Source organism: Notamacropus eugenii, chromosome 1 (genome assembly GCF_028372415.1).
Source record: "Notamacropus eugenii isolate mMacEug1 chromosome 1, mMacEug1.pri_v2, whole genome shotgun sequence".
NCBI classification, from domain to species: Eukaryota; Metazoa; Chordata; class Mammalia; order Diprotodontia; family Macropodidae; genus Notamacropus; species Notamacropus eugenii.
This window is the reverse complement of record NC_092872.1, coordinates 383,382,254-383,397,270: the sequence shown is the minus strand read 5'-3', so window position 1 is coordinate 383,397,270 and position 15,017 is coordinate 383,382,254.

Below are 15,017 nucleotides of genomic sequence, written 5' to 3'. Positions count from 1 at the left end.
GCCTCCATCCTGTCCTACACTCGCTACAGTAGAGAATTTGGGAAGATTACTCTTGGGCAAATCAAGGACACTCTCTCTTGGTTGAGTCGAGTTATCTCCATCCCAGTGAAAGAGTGCCTTCCCTCTATGGGGTCTGGTTTATAGTCTCCTATGTATATCTTTTCTTATTTCTGCTTTGTTATGATTTGGATAAATATGTTTCTTTGCTATTCATTATGTGTGTTCATTGTGGAACTGGCATTAGGCAAAGAAAGAATCAGACCTTAAATATAGAACCTGGAGTCCTCTTTTCCCCTAGAAATGACAAAGTGATCAGAAGTTAGGTGGAACTTGATCATTTCCCTTAGACAAGCAACATTTAAGGGAAGAGACAGATATACTTCTAGTCTGGTACCTTCTCTCCCTCTGGGGAGAACAGAGTGGTGGCTTCTAGCCCCAACCTCCTACTTCCCTTCTTAGTAAGAATGAACATCTGCCTTGGAGAAGAGTGGAAGAGAAAGAGGCTAGAGATGCCTACCCTGCCTCTCTTCATGCCCCATATGACAGACCCCAGACACAAGCGTGCCCCTCCACACACAGGGTTCATTCTCTCCTTCCTTACACTTGGATCTCCATATCACCACATCAGTAGTAACTGGATTGTGAGCTCTGTGAGAGCAGGGAGTTGTTTCACACCTAGAAGCTATTGAATTAATCTTTATTGGTGACTGCTCATGTTTATATGGTTCATGGTGACAAAATACTGATATCATAGCAAACCTGTGAGTTAGATAGTTGAAGTATTATTAACCCCATCTTGCAGAAAAGTGAGGTTCAGGAAAGGGAAATGACTTGCTTAATGTCCAATAGCTAATAAGTTCTGAAGTAAGCAGTCTAACTCAGGTGACTCCCAATTCAGCCAGTAACCTTTTTCACAAGATCATGGAGCTAGACATGGAGGGGACCTTAGATGACATCTAATCAAACCCCCTCATTTCATGTGAGAAAATAAAGACTTACACAACTAGTGTGGTGCCATTATTATTCCCACTTTAAAGATGAAAACAATGAGTCAAACAGAGGTTAAGTGACTTATCCAGGGTTACCCAACTAGTAAGTATCTGAGGCTGGATTTGATCTCAGGTCTTCCTGACTCCAGGACCAATGCTCTACCCACTAAATCATGCAGCTGCCTTCTTCCTTTTGTTAGTATGTACCTTTCATGATTCTGTGGAATACAAGCATCAGATCTTGCCCTATCAAACCCTGGCTGTCACTCTCCACCCCTATTAATAAACTCGTCACCTTTTATAGGCTTTCCTTGCCCTGTTTCTTAGCTTGGATGCCTCCCAATTCTTGAGTTATATAGGGCTGTGCTCCCATTGGGTTATGGCTAGCAACTATGGAGGACCATTCAGATAGGTGCTAAGCAGTGTCTCTTGAATCAGTTCTCTCCAGTTCCTGCTATTGATACGCTAATATAGATCCTCAGCACAAGCTACCTAAGCTATCATGATAGCCTCTTAATTGGACTCTTGTATCCACTCTCTGCCCTACCCCCATCTAATCTGTCTTTCACACCACTGCTGAACCTATCTTGTTTATACACATTCTTCTTCTGTTACTCCTCAGTAATTCCCTAATGCCTGTTAGATAAAGTTAAGATTATTTGGTTTGGCATTCAAGGTTCTTCACAATCTAGTGCCATCCTACTTTACACCTTTAGTTCCCACTCAGCATCTACTATGCTCTAACCACGCATTTATTCTCCTCCCCTGTACAGTGTTCATATGGTCTTACCCTGTGCCTTTGCTCACGTTCGTGGACTTTCCTCCATTTCTGCCTAATGAAATCCTACCCATTCAAGGGGCATCTTCTTCATCCACTTTCTCTGAGCCCCATAGCTGGGAACATTCCTTCCCAGGCTCCTAAAATAATAAGAATAGTATATTATGTATATAATATATATATATATAGCATTTTAAATTTTGCAAAGTGCTTTCCAAGCATGATTTCTCTTGTTCCTCAACCATAGCCCTGTGAGGTATGTAGTATAAGTATTATAGGACCAGTGTTAAGGCCAGGCCTAGGACCTAGACCCATAATTTCCTTGCTATAGGAAACCCTTGCATAAGGAAACTTCTTCTAGTAATGCAGGTTGGCAACCTCTCTACAACTTAAAATCTTTGAGAGCTGATGAGGAAAAGTATCAAAATTTCCTTTTTTATTTTTTTTAGATGAGGAACCATGGCAGAGAGATTTACTTGTGACTTGCGTAGTAACACAGCTAGCAAGTGACAGGACTGGCAAGCCAAAAAACCAGGTCTTCTGAATCTAATCCTGGCATTCTGTTCACTTACTTGATTCCCTCTCCCTGGCAAATGGGGTGAGAGGTTGGTCTCCAGCTCCTCACTGCTCCTCCACCCCCAGCTCTTATGTTACAGGTACCATAACTGCAACAAGCTTCAGTTCTGCTTCTTCCTCCCAACCCCTACCCTCAGGTATTTCCAGTGCTTTTATCAAGGTATCATTTTATCATTTAATTTACATGATCTGGCCCAACAGTCACAGAGAAAAACAGGGAATAGGAAGACAAAGGGGGAGAGGAGGTGGAGGGAGTGCCAGAAAATCACAAGGCTCAGGACAAGGTGTTAACCCCATCTTCCATCTGGGAGCACAACGGATTGCTTTGCCTTAATGAGGAATGGAAAAAGGAAATTCAGTCTATAGACTGAGTAAAGGGAAGGTTACCCCAAAAACCTGTGAAGACCCTTTTCATAGACAACAACAGGACTTTGGGACCCAGGTAAAAGAACAGTCTGTGCTAGGTAGCCTAGACGCCCCCATCCCAACCCTGGCCCTAAAAGATCTTGATATTTTAAATAGCCCAGGAGTTTTCTGACTCCTTCACTCTGAAAACTGAGGCAGTTAGGTGACACTGAGTCTCGAGTCAGGAAGACCTGAGTTCAAATCCAGCCTTGGCTACTTACTAGCTGTGTGACCCTCAGCAAGTTGCTTAACCTCTGTCTACTTTAGCTTCCTCATCTGTAAAATGGGGATAGTCATAATATCTATTTCTCAGACTTATTGTGAGAATCAAATGAGATATTAATTTCAAGACATTTAGCACAATGCCGGGCATAGAGTAAGTGATGTGTAAATGTTAACTATTAAAGTACTGTAACACTTAAGAGCTGGTACTATTTCCTAGGAAAAAGGAGTAATTACCCAGGAGTATCAATAGAAAGAGATTGAGACAGTAAAGAGAATGCCTGTGAGTGAGGTCAAACTATGGTGATGAGAGACCAGCACATGGGGCCATGATGGCAATGGAGCAAAGGAACATTTGTTTAGGAAAGAGAGGTGAGAGCACCAGGGAGCTAGGAAAAGCAATGATGATACTATGGGAGAGAAGCCATTGACCAAGTGAAGGCAGAGCTAGTATATACCTAGCACTTTCAGGTTTTCAAAGTTCTTTATATACATTGTCTCTTCTGATACTCACAACATCCCTGAGAAGTAGGTGCTATTAATATCCCCATTTTACACATGGGGAAACTGAGGAACAGAGGTTAAATGACCTGCCCAAGGTTACATAGCTAGTGAGTGTCTGAAGCAAGGAACAGTGATGAACCACATTTGTGAACAATCAGCAAATATAAAGAACCAGGATGGGAAGAGATGGGAGGGTGGAAAAAGGGGAAAAATGAGAAAGATTTGCATCACACTGAGACTCCATCCCAAGTAAAATGCAATGTACCCAGAACTAAAAGACCAACTGGACTAGAGTGTGCATCATTAAAATGATATTCTCAGGTTTCAAGTGGGTGGCACAGATGAGCCAGATCTTTGTTTGAGTATACCCAGGCTTTCATATAAGGATCCTCTGATATAAGGCTTCCACAAGTTACTTTCTTCAGCACTAAGCACATATTCTTGTGCATTCAGCCATCTGCTCCATAGTCTCACCAAGTCACCCAAGTGCAGGCCTGTACAACATAGAGACCACAAGCCGCTCGCAGCCCACCAAAAGATTTCAGGTGGTTTGCAAAAAAGAAGATGTAAAAGAAAGCAAAGATGCAATAATGAGTGCTTTGTCTGTGCCCCACTTAACCTGCCTTCCTCTAGTCACTATTATGCCCATCATGTAAGTTGGTGGGTAGGTGGCAACTGCACATTCTCCTGTTTGTCACGTGACTCACATCAACTAACCATCATCAGTCTATCTCTAGTCTGAGAGGAGTAATTTCATGATAAATAAAAATCTTAAGTAATAAGTGTAATTAATTGATAGTAATTGAAATTTCCCTTTCTTATTTGATTTATTTGCAAAATTGATTAATCATTAATTATACTTTTACTTGGAAGTGAGCTGCTAAAAACATATCTGTGGCCTGAAGAAGTTTAGCCTATCTTAATTTGGGCCCCTATCTACTGCCAGGTTGTGCAGGTCTGCCCTAGTGAAATCTCTTCCCTGATGTCCCCTTCTGATTGGTTACTGCTTTTGCCCACCACAAAGCAGCAGCCATGCTCCACTCTAGATTACACCTCCATAATCTTGCTGGATGCCATCCTCCTATGAGCAAACTTCCCCTCAAACCCTGTTGGAACCATGAACCATGATCAAATCAATTCTATATTGCTCCTGAATAGGTTGTGAGCTCGAAAGCTGTTCACTTTTGGCCCACTCACCAAGCTAACAAGAACAAAATGTCTTCCATATCTACCACTCACTGTGACTATAGGCTCCCTCTTAGTGTGATCTCCTTGATAGCAGGAAACATCTTTGCTTTTTGTACTTGTATATTCAGTACTTAGTGCAGTGCTTGACACATAATAAAAACTTAATAAATGCTTTTTCATTCATTTATTCATTGCTGCTGTTTAGTCATTTCAGGGATCACACTATTTGGGGTTTTCTTGGCAAAAATACTGAAGTGTTTTGCCATTTCCTTCCCCAGCTCATTTTACAAATGGGGAAACTAAGGCAAACGTGGTTAAGTAACTTGCCCAGGGTCACACAGCTAGTAAGTGATTGAGGTCAAATCTGAACTCAGATCTTCCTGAATCCAGGCCCAGTACTCTATCCACTGTGCCACCTAGCTGTTCCTCATTTATTCATAGACTCTTACTAAACAGTGGGTTTTATAAACACAGGAGTCACATCTTATCTCCCTCCAGCAACAATTTAGTGGTCACCAAATAGTAGGTGCAAAATACAAGTCTGACGAATGGAATGAGGTAAGTTCAACAGTGGTAGAACCTTCTGTGGAGAGCTCCTGAGAAACTTATGCTGGAGGATGCAGGGGAAAGAAAGAGGCATCTTTCTGGGTGGTTTCAGAGTAACCTTGCCAGCAGTCTCCTCTCTGGAAATCATGTCTCCCCTAGTTATTTAGATAGCTTGGTGATTTCTCTTAGGCACTGAGGCAGAGAAAAGTGGCTAATCACAGCTGCTGATTCACTAATTTTATTTGGCCCATTAGGCAGAGGACTCTAGTTTACACTGGTGCCAGTCTGCAAACCTTTGCAAAATATCAGGTATCTCCTGGCCATGCTGAGTTGGTGAGGTGTATGTTAGAGATTCTGAAAGAAAATAAAAGGAAGAATAGCTCACATCTCTGTAGCAATTTATGGCATTACAAAGCACTTGCTTCCAGCAATCTTACAAGAAAGGGAATGCAAAGATTATTACCCCCATTTTACAGATAAAGAAACTGAGGAGCAAAGAGGAAAGTAATTTACCTAAGACCACAAGTAGCAGAGCCTAACCTGAATCCAAGTTTTTTGGCTCCAAGTCCAGGTCTCATTGACTTGAGTATCATATTGCCTGTCTAAGAATATGGAGAGCCCAAATATCTTAGAATTTCATTCCAAGAGTTCTGAATTCTTCTCTACCTTTTCTTAAACTTCTACTAGTTTCATTTAATCTCATCTCATTCCAAAATCCTCACAATTCAGTGGAGAAAACAGGATTCCTTTGATATTTGATGGTCTGGCCATTTGCAATTGATTACCCAGCTTAAAAAAATAAAATAACTATTAGCCTTTACATTTAGTATGCTCCAGAGCTTCAGTAATGAGATGTCCCAACTGGTTATATCTGACTTAAATTCCAAAGATACAAATCAATAGGGGAACAAGAGAGAGAAACAGAAAAAGAGGGGGTAAAGGAAAGAGAGAGATGGAAGGAGATGAGGGAGGGAGAGAGAAAGAAGAAGAAAAAGGAGAGAGAGAGAGAGAGGGAGGGAGGGAGGGAGACAGAGCGAGAGAGAGAGAGAGAGAGAGAGAGAGAGAGAGAGAGAGAGAGAGAGAGAGAGAGAGGAAAAAAGGGAGACTGGATTTTTCTGCAAATCTCCAAGACCTGAGTTGTTTCCCAGGATGCTTTGAGGCCCTGTTCTGGTTGCTTTCTAAGCTCTCTCTTTTGTAAAAATTCCCTCGGTATTTCTTTCTGCTTTCACCTCAGATAAAAATAGGAAACCACATTCCCTTTCTCTGACAGTTCCATCAGCCACTTGACATCACTGACCTTTTGAGCATATGGGTCCATTAAAGTGAATAGCCTCATGCTTACAGTGTCAGTGATTAAGGAATAATTAATAGGAATTTATTCCATACTTAGCTTTTCTGAAGGTAAATCGAGGTCTCCCTGAAGATGTGAAAACTATAGATGTTAAAAGTATAATTCACATGAGGTTGGAGTGGAGGGGATATAACTATCTGGGGGAAGTGGGCAGGGGGAATATGTGTAAGAGAAAAATATAACTTATAAGAAAATAGAACTTGCCAAGTGGTAGCAGAAAGTACATAGCCCTGGGAGTCAGCAACTGCTTCTAGTCACAGTCCATGATCATATCCCTAGCAAATCTCTTTCCCTTCTCTCAGCCTAAGTTTCCTCTTATGCAGAAATTGAACTCAAAGTGCTTTGAGATCATGTCCAATCCCAACCACCTGTCCTGTGGTTTGTGAGGTCACCACTCAACAGACCGGTCAGTGATTATGTCATTTATATATTCTCAGCATGAAACCCAGAGATTTATGAGCAGTTGGAGAAACTTTCATTTCTCATGAACCAGGTGTAGGACATCTGATCCATTCAGCAGAATAGGATAAAGTTGCAACAAGTTGAAAAAGGGCATTTCTTGCCCCATGTTCAACTGCTCTGCAAAAATCATGTGGCACTATTGCACGAGCAATGAAATTTTCCCATACTCAGGTACACATAGCCAAAGTGATACTGTGTGTATCTTTAGAGAAACAGCTCTGGCATCAGGAAGACTTCAGTTCAAATTTGGCCTCAGACACTAGTTGTGTGATTCTGTCACTTAACCCTGATTGCCTCAGTTTCCTCATCTGTAAAATGAGCTTGAGAAGAAAATGGAAAACCATTCCAGTATCTTTGCTGAGAAAATCCCAAATGAGGTCATGAAGAGTCAGACACAATTGAACAACAACAAGATCCTTGGAGAAACAAAACACAGTTTGTCCAAGTTAGTTTTATTACGGACCCACAGACAAAATTTTAAAATTTAAAAAAAAAACAACAAACCTTCCTCTTTTGTTAAATGTCCTGTGACTTAACAGTGCCTCATTTTGTCCCAAAATCAAATCTAAACTAAAAAAGGTAAGAGGGCACTCATTAGAGCTGCATCTATAGTACTTTTCTTAGCCTCAGTTTCCTTATCTGTAAAATGGGGATAAAAATATACAAACTCCCTCACTCATAGGTATACAAAGTAGAACACAACGACTTCAAGAGAAGACTATAGACCACTACTGTGGAATCTGCTGAATTCTTAACAACTTGTCTTGAAAAGCCTTTCATAAAGAAGATCTTGAGTTCCAAGTCAGGAAGATGGCAGTTATTCTCAGAAATTTGATCAACACGCTAGTCATGCAGTCCAAAGTCCAAATCCTTTAATCATGGGTCACCTTTTCTAGATAACACCTCATTACTTTTGTACAACACTCTCTACTTGCTGGAGTTCTTTCCTATCCATGATCTCAGCTCACTGTCACAACAAGCACTGCTATGACGCATATTGGGCATCATCATTCCCATTTGACAGAAAAGACAACACTGTGGTTAAAGCATAACCACCAAAGTTGTATGATTAAGGCAGGTGTTTGGGTTCCAGAGTTCTTTTCATCACCTTCATTACCTCATTACCCCCATTTTAACCGCAACTCAGAATTTTCCTTCAAAACACAGTAAATTCCCATTTATCCAAAATAAGGAGGGGGAAGAGTATAATGAAAGATGCAAGAAAAAGAACAGAGGTGGTAATGATTCCAAGAAAGAAGAAAAGAAAGAAAAGGTCAGCAGTGAAACAGAAGAGAGCAGAAGGAAGTTCAGAAGGGGACTCAGACAATCAGGGCAGTACTGTTCTACAGTGTTAAATGTAATAGATATTTCAAAAAGCAAACCAGGTTTTCTTGTTTCTTTTTTAGTATTTTATTTTTTCCAATTACATATAAAGATAGTTTTCAAAATTCCCTTTTATAAAATTTTGAGTTCCAAATTTTTTTCTCTCTCCCTCCATCCTCTTCCCTCCTGCCCAAGACATCATGCGATCTGATATAAGCTGTACATGTACAATCACATTAAACATATTTCCACATTAGTCATGTTGTGAAAGAAGAATCAGAACAAAAGGGAAAAATCACAAGAAAGAAAAATAAAGAGGGAGAAAATAGTATGCATCGATCTACATTCAGAGTCCATAGTTCTTTCTCTGAATGCGGATAGCATTTTCCATCATGAGTCTTTTGGAATTGTCTTTAGATCACTGTATTGCTGAGATGAACTAAGTTTTATCAAAGTTGGTCATTGTAAAATGTTGCTGTTACTGTGTACAGCATTCTCCCGGTTCTACTCAATTCACTCAACATCAGTTCATGTAAGTCTTTCCAAGTTTTTCTGAAATCTGCCTGCTCATCATTTCTTATAGCACAAGAGTATTCTATTACATTCATATACCACAGCTTGTTCAGACTTTCCCCAATTGTTGGGCATCCCCTCAATTTCCAATTCTTTGCTACCACAAAAAGAGCTCCTATAAATATTTTTGTACATGTGGGTCTTTTTCCCTTTTTTATGATCTCTTTGGGATACAAACCTAATAGTGGTATTGTAGAATCAAAAGGTATACACAGTTTCATAGTTACAAATAAAGCCAACTGTTTTAATAACAGTTTAGTTTCATAGACAATCTTCTTTTTTGTCCTTTGTTTATCAAAATATGTTTTTAAGATTGGTATAAAAAAATAAAATTTTAAATAAAACAACAAAGAAAGAGCATGGGACTTGGAACTAGAAGGCATACGTCCAGGTTCTGACTTTGATACTTATCAGAGGAATTTGATATTGATGAACTCAGACAAGTCACTCACCTGTTGTGAGATGATCATCCATGTTACTGATGCAGTTTTCTCCTCCTAAGCAACCCGTTGACCCTACCTTCCAAATGCAGTTTCCTGCTTTCAAAGTATGAAAGGCTCTAGCTGCATGTAGTCAGGGTCTCTCAGACTTGGTAGTTGCCTGAAATGACCCAACCCCCCATATCTTAATAATATACTGACCAGGAGGAGGCCAGGTCCAGAGAAGCTAAGGACCATGATACTTTGGCTGTATATCTTTGCTGGGTTAAGGAAAAGTAAACCTCCTCCTTTGTTAAATGTGCTTTTCTGTGCCTCATTTTGTCCCAAAATCAAATCTGAACTAAGAGAGAGAAGAGGGCATTGAGGTTAGAATTGCACCTATAATATCTGTCAGCTTCAGTTTCCTTATCTGTAAAATGAGGATAAAAATATACATACTCCTTTACCCCCTTGACTGGGTCAAACTTAAAGAGACAATGTGAGCTAATGATAATAGTTATGATTGGGTAATATGGAATTCTTAAAAAAGAATTACATTCTTTACTACACATGGATTACAAATTCTCAAGGAATTAAAGTATAAATACATTCATTCATTCACTCTTCACCATGCATTTATTGAGGATACTCAGTAAGGCGCTAGGCTCCAAAGATACAAAGACAAAAATGAAACAGCCTCTACTGGCAAAGAGATACATTCTATGGAAGAGAAACTGCATGTACGCAGATAAGTGAATATAACAAATATAGAAAGCAAATACAAAGTCATACATTGTGGAGGACACTAGCAAGTAGAAGTGTGGGGATAGGCCTCTTGAAGGAGGTAGCTCCTGAGTTCAACTTTGTAGGAAATGCAGGTTTCTAAAGGGCAGAGGTACGGAGGGACTTAATGTCAGACACAGGAGATGGTCAGTGCAAAGACAATGAGGAGTGTCTTGTACAGGGAACAGCAAATAGGCAGGTTTGGCTTGAATGTAAGGCTTCCTGGAGGGGAGAGGAGACTATGTACTACAATGATGGAAAGGTAGGCTAGGACCAGCCGTGAGAGACTTTAAATGTCAGATAAGGGAGTTTATATTTGATCCTAGTGGAAATAATGAGTGACTGGAGATTCTTGGTCAGCAGAGGACACACTCAGACCTGTGTTTTAGATATATCAATTTGGCTGCATTATGGAGGATGGGGGGAGGGAAAGGCTTGAAGAAGGAAATTAGATAGCTATTATGATAGTCCAGATAGAGGTCACAACGGCCTAAACTAGGGTAGAGGCCATGTGAGTGGAGAGAGATATTTTAGAGTGGAGGTTCTCAAAATTTTTGGTCTCAGTACTTCTTTACACTCAAAAATTAAGCACTCCCCTGCAAAGAGCTTTCATTTACACAAGCTATATCTATTGATATTTACCATGTAAGACATTAAAACATCAAATTATTATGAAAATACTCTTGACCTCATGGGCCCACTAAAAGGCCCTCAGGGATCGCCAGGGATGGCCAGGGATCCCCAGACTACACTTTGAGAACCAGAGTTTTAAAGGTAGAAGTGGAACTGATACAACTTAATAATTAAAAATAATAACTGGCATTTATACGACACTTTAAATTTTGCAAAATGCTTTATCTCATTGGATCCTCAGAACAACCCCGTGAAATAGGCAGTATCGTTATCATTACTATTTTGAAGATCAGGAAACTTAGGCAGACCAAATGTTAAATGACTTGCCTAGGGTCATACACATAGTATTTGAAGCTGGATTTGAATCTTTCTGATTGTAGGTGCTGTGTGGTTTCCATCTGGCTGCCTATTGATTGGTAATTGATTGAATATGGGGCAGGGTAGTGCTGAAGAAAAAATATAAAACAACACCCAATCCTAAAATGCTTCGCTACATATAATACAAATAATCTGCTTTTGGAAATTCAGAAGGGATATTATGATGGATTTGGAATCAGAGGACCTGAGTTCTAATCCATACCATTTACTATATGACTATGAGCATTTAATATCTTAGGTCATCGTTTCCTTATCTGTAAAAGTAAATGAATGAATGAATGAATAAGAGGGCATTAAAGCAGATCAATAACACTCAAAGTATGGGCCAGGGACCCCCTGGGAGACCCTAAGACCCTTTCAAAGGGTCTACAAGGTCAAAACCATTTTCATGGGCATTTCTAATACAATGTGTCAATAAACATTTATTTTTAAATTTATTATTTATTTTAGCATTCTTTTCTTTTTAATTTTTAAATTTTGAGTTTCAAATTCTTTCCCTCCCTTTCACCCCCTTCCTCACCCACTGAGAAGGCAAGCAACATGATATCCATTATACATCTGAAATCATGCAAAACATTTCCACATTAGCCATATTTCCAAAAAAAGCAAGGAAAATAGAGAAAATCATACTTCAATTTGCACCCAGAGTTCATCCGTTCTTTCTCTGGAAGTAGATAACATTTTTTTCATCATGGCTCCTTTGAAATCATCTTAGATCACTGTGTTGATCAGAATAGCCAAGTCTTTCATAAGTGATCATCATTACAACATGACTGTTTAAAGTGCACAATGATCTCCTGGTTCTTCTCCCTTCACTTTGTGTCAGTTCATACAGAGCTTGCCATGCTTTGTTTGTTTTTTTCAGAAATCATCCCCCCTATCATTTCATATAGCACAATCGTATTTCATCACAATCAAATGCCATTCGCCGTTTGTTCAGCCATTCTCCAAGGCATCCCCTTGATTTCCAATTTTTTGCCACCACAAAAAGAGTTGCTATAAATATTTTTGCACATATAGGTCCTTTTCCATTTTCTTTGATCTCTTTGGAACACAGACTTAGTAATGGTTTTGCTGGGTCAAAGGATATGCACAGTTTTATAGCCTTTTGGGTACAGTTCCAAATTGTTCTTCAGAATAGTTCACTACTCCACCAGCAATGCATTAGTATACCTAATTTTCCCTTGTTCCCTGTACCATTTATCATTTCTGATAGATGTGACATTGTACCTCAGAGCTGTTTTAATTTGAGTTTCTCTAATCAATAGTGATTCAGAACATTTTTTCATATATCAATAGATAGCTTTGATTTCTTCTGAACATGGCCTGTTTATATCCTTTAACCATGCATCATTTAAAGAAGTGGCTCTTATTTTTATAAATTTGACTCAATTCTATACCCAATAAAATATTTGGAAAATGAGGTTTTTATCAGAGAAATCTGCTGAAAGAAACTTTATATGACTTCATTGTCTATGCTACCTTTTAGTAAAATGTATTTTCCCTGATTAATAAACATTTATTAGGAACCTATTACCTTCTAGGTGTGGTGCTAAGTGCTAGGGCTACAAAGAAGGTCAAAAAACAAACCCTCTCCTCAAGAAGTTTAAAGTCTATTTTAAGTAAGTGTGCGGTTTGGAATCAGATGACCTGGATTCAAATCCTTGTTCTACCGCCTTATAATATGATCTTGAATAAATTCTTTGGGCCTAATTTTTCTCATCTATGAAAAGAAAGGGTTGGACTACTGGTTTTCAAAGAGTAGTCTGTGGACCACTGAGGATTATTTTCATAATAATACTGAGATGTTGTTTACCTATTAAGATAATGCTCCCTTCTCCAACTACATATCTTTGGGAGGCCAAATTTCTTTCATGTATTTCAAATAAAACATACCACAACATATTGAAAACAGGTGCAAATATGAGAACCCAGCTGTTTTCTATTAAGCCAGACATTTAAAAGTTTAACAAAATACTTGTGTCATTCCTCTCACTAATTTCTTATTGTTTTAAAAAAGTTATTTTCATCAAAATATGTTATCTATATAAGTATGTAGTGAGCTTATTGTGGTTTTTAGTGGATTAATAAATATTTAACTTGTATCTGTTTTAATTTTTAATATCATAAAAATCAATAGATTTGACCAATGTAAATAAAAACACTTTGGGATCTTCAATATTTTTTAAGAGTCTAAGATGTCCTGAGACCAAAAAGTTTGAGAACCACTGGACTAGATGAGATTTAAGGTCCCTTTCAGGTCTAAATCTGTAATCCTATAAGGATAGCTAGGTGGTACAAAAGATAGAATGTAGGACTTAAAGTTAGTAAGATATGAATGTAAATCCTACCTCAAACACTTAACAGCTGTACAACTTTGATCAAGTCATTTAACCTCTCTCTGCCTCAGTTTCCACAACAATAAAATGGAGATTGAGGCAGCTAGGTAGTATAGTGGATAGAGCTGAGTTCAAATTTGACCTTGGACACTTATTAGCTATGTGACCCTGGGCAAGTCACTTTAATCTATTGGCCTTCATTTTCTCATCTCTAAAATGAGCTAGAGAAGGAAATGGCAAACCACTCCACTATGTTGACCCCAAATGAGGTCACAAAGAGTCAAACACAACTTAAAATGACTGAACAACAACAAAATGGGGATAGCCATAGCACCTACTTCCCAGGGTAGTTGTGAGGATCCAGTGAAATAATAATCATAAAGTGTTTAGTACAATACCTGCCATATAGTAAGTGCTATATAAACGTCAGCTATTATTTTTTATTATTAATAATAATAGTGCATATCTCCCAGAGTATACAATCAGATAGTATGTGCAAAGCATTTGGCAAATCTTAAAGCATCATGTAAATGCTTGTTGTTATCATGTGCTTCCCTTACAATGTCTTGAGATCCCTGCCAAGATGACTTTTAATAGCCTCCAAACTGGTCTCCCTGCCTCAAGTGTCTCCTCACTACAATCCATCCTCCATACATCTGCCAGTTACTTTTCTTGAGCACAGAACTGATCATGTCACTCCCCTATTCAATAAACTCCAGTGATTCCCTATTGCCTCTACAATAAAATACAACCTCTGTTTTGTTTTTAAAGCCTTTCACAATATGGCCCCAATCTATCTTTTTCAACCTTTTTGGACTTTATTCCCCCTTCTATACTCTTATTCAGTCAAGCTTCTCTCTAATCTTCATACATGATGTTCCATCTCCCATTTCCTTGCCTTTGCATTGACCATTCCCCATACCTGGGATGTGTGCTTGTCTCACAATAGCCCAGTGAGACAGGAATTATCATCATTAGAATATGGATTTAGAGCTGGAAAGATCCTCAAGAGGTCATCTAGTTCAACCCTCTAATTTTCCAGATAAAGACACTGATGCTCAGGGAGGTTAAGCAGACCATGTAGTTAGTTAGTAGTGTGAGAAGAGGGATTTACAGCTCACATTCCCTGACTCCAGAGTTCTCTTTTTACATATTTAATAACTGAGGTTCAGGAGTATGGTCATGGTCCCAGGTATTCTGATTCCAACTCCAGTACTCTTTCCACCATTCTAGAGCATCTTTTTATGATGATGGCTTGAAAAATGTGGGACTCCATCCCTACTGCAACTTGATTTCACAAGCTTCATGAGTAGCAAAAGTTGTATATGAAGTATATGTCTCCTGCAATAGCAGGAACATGACTGTGAGGTCAAGCATGCCTCCTTGGGAACCCAGCTGGGCAGAATATCCTCTAAGTAAATTGTATAGAATTCTATGTCATGAAGACAGGACAATGGGTCATAAAAGTTAAATATTGTAAGGGTTGTAAAAGTTATACATTGTATATCTGCATGCTCTCCCAGAAAATGTATGTTTGAGTCTCCTTAT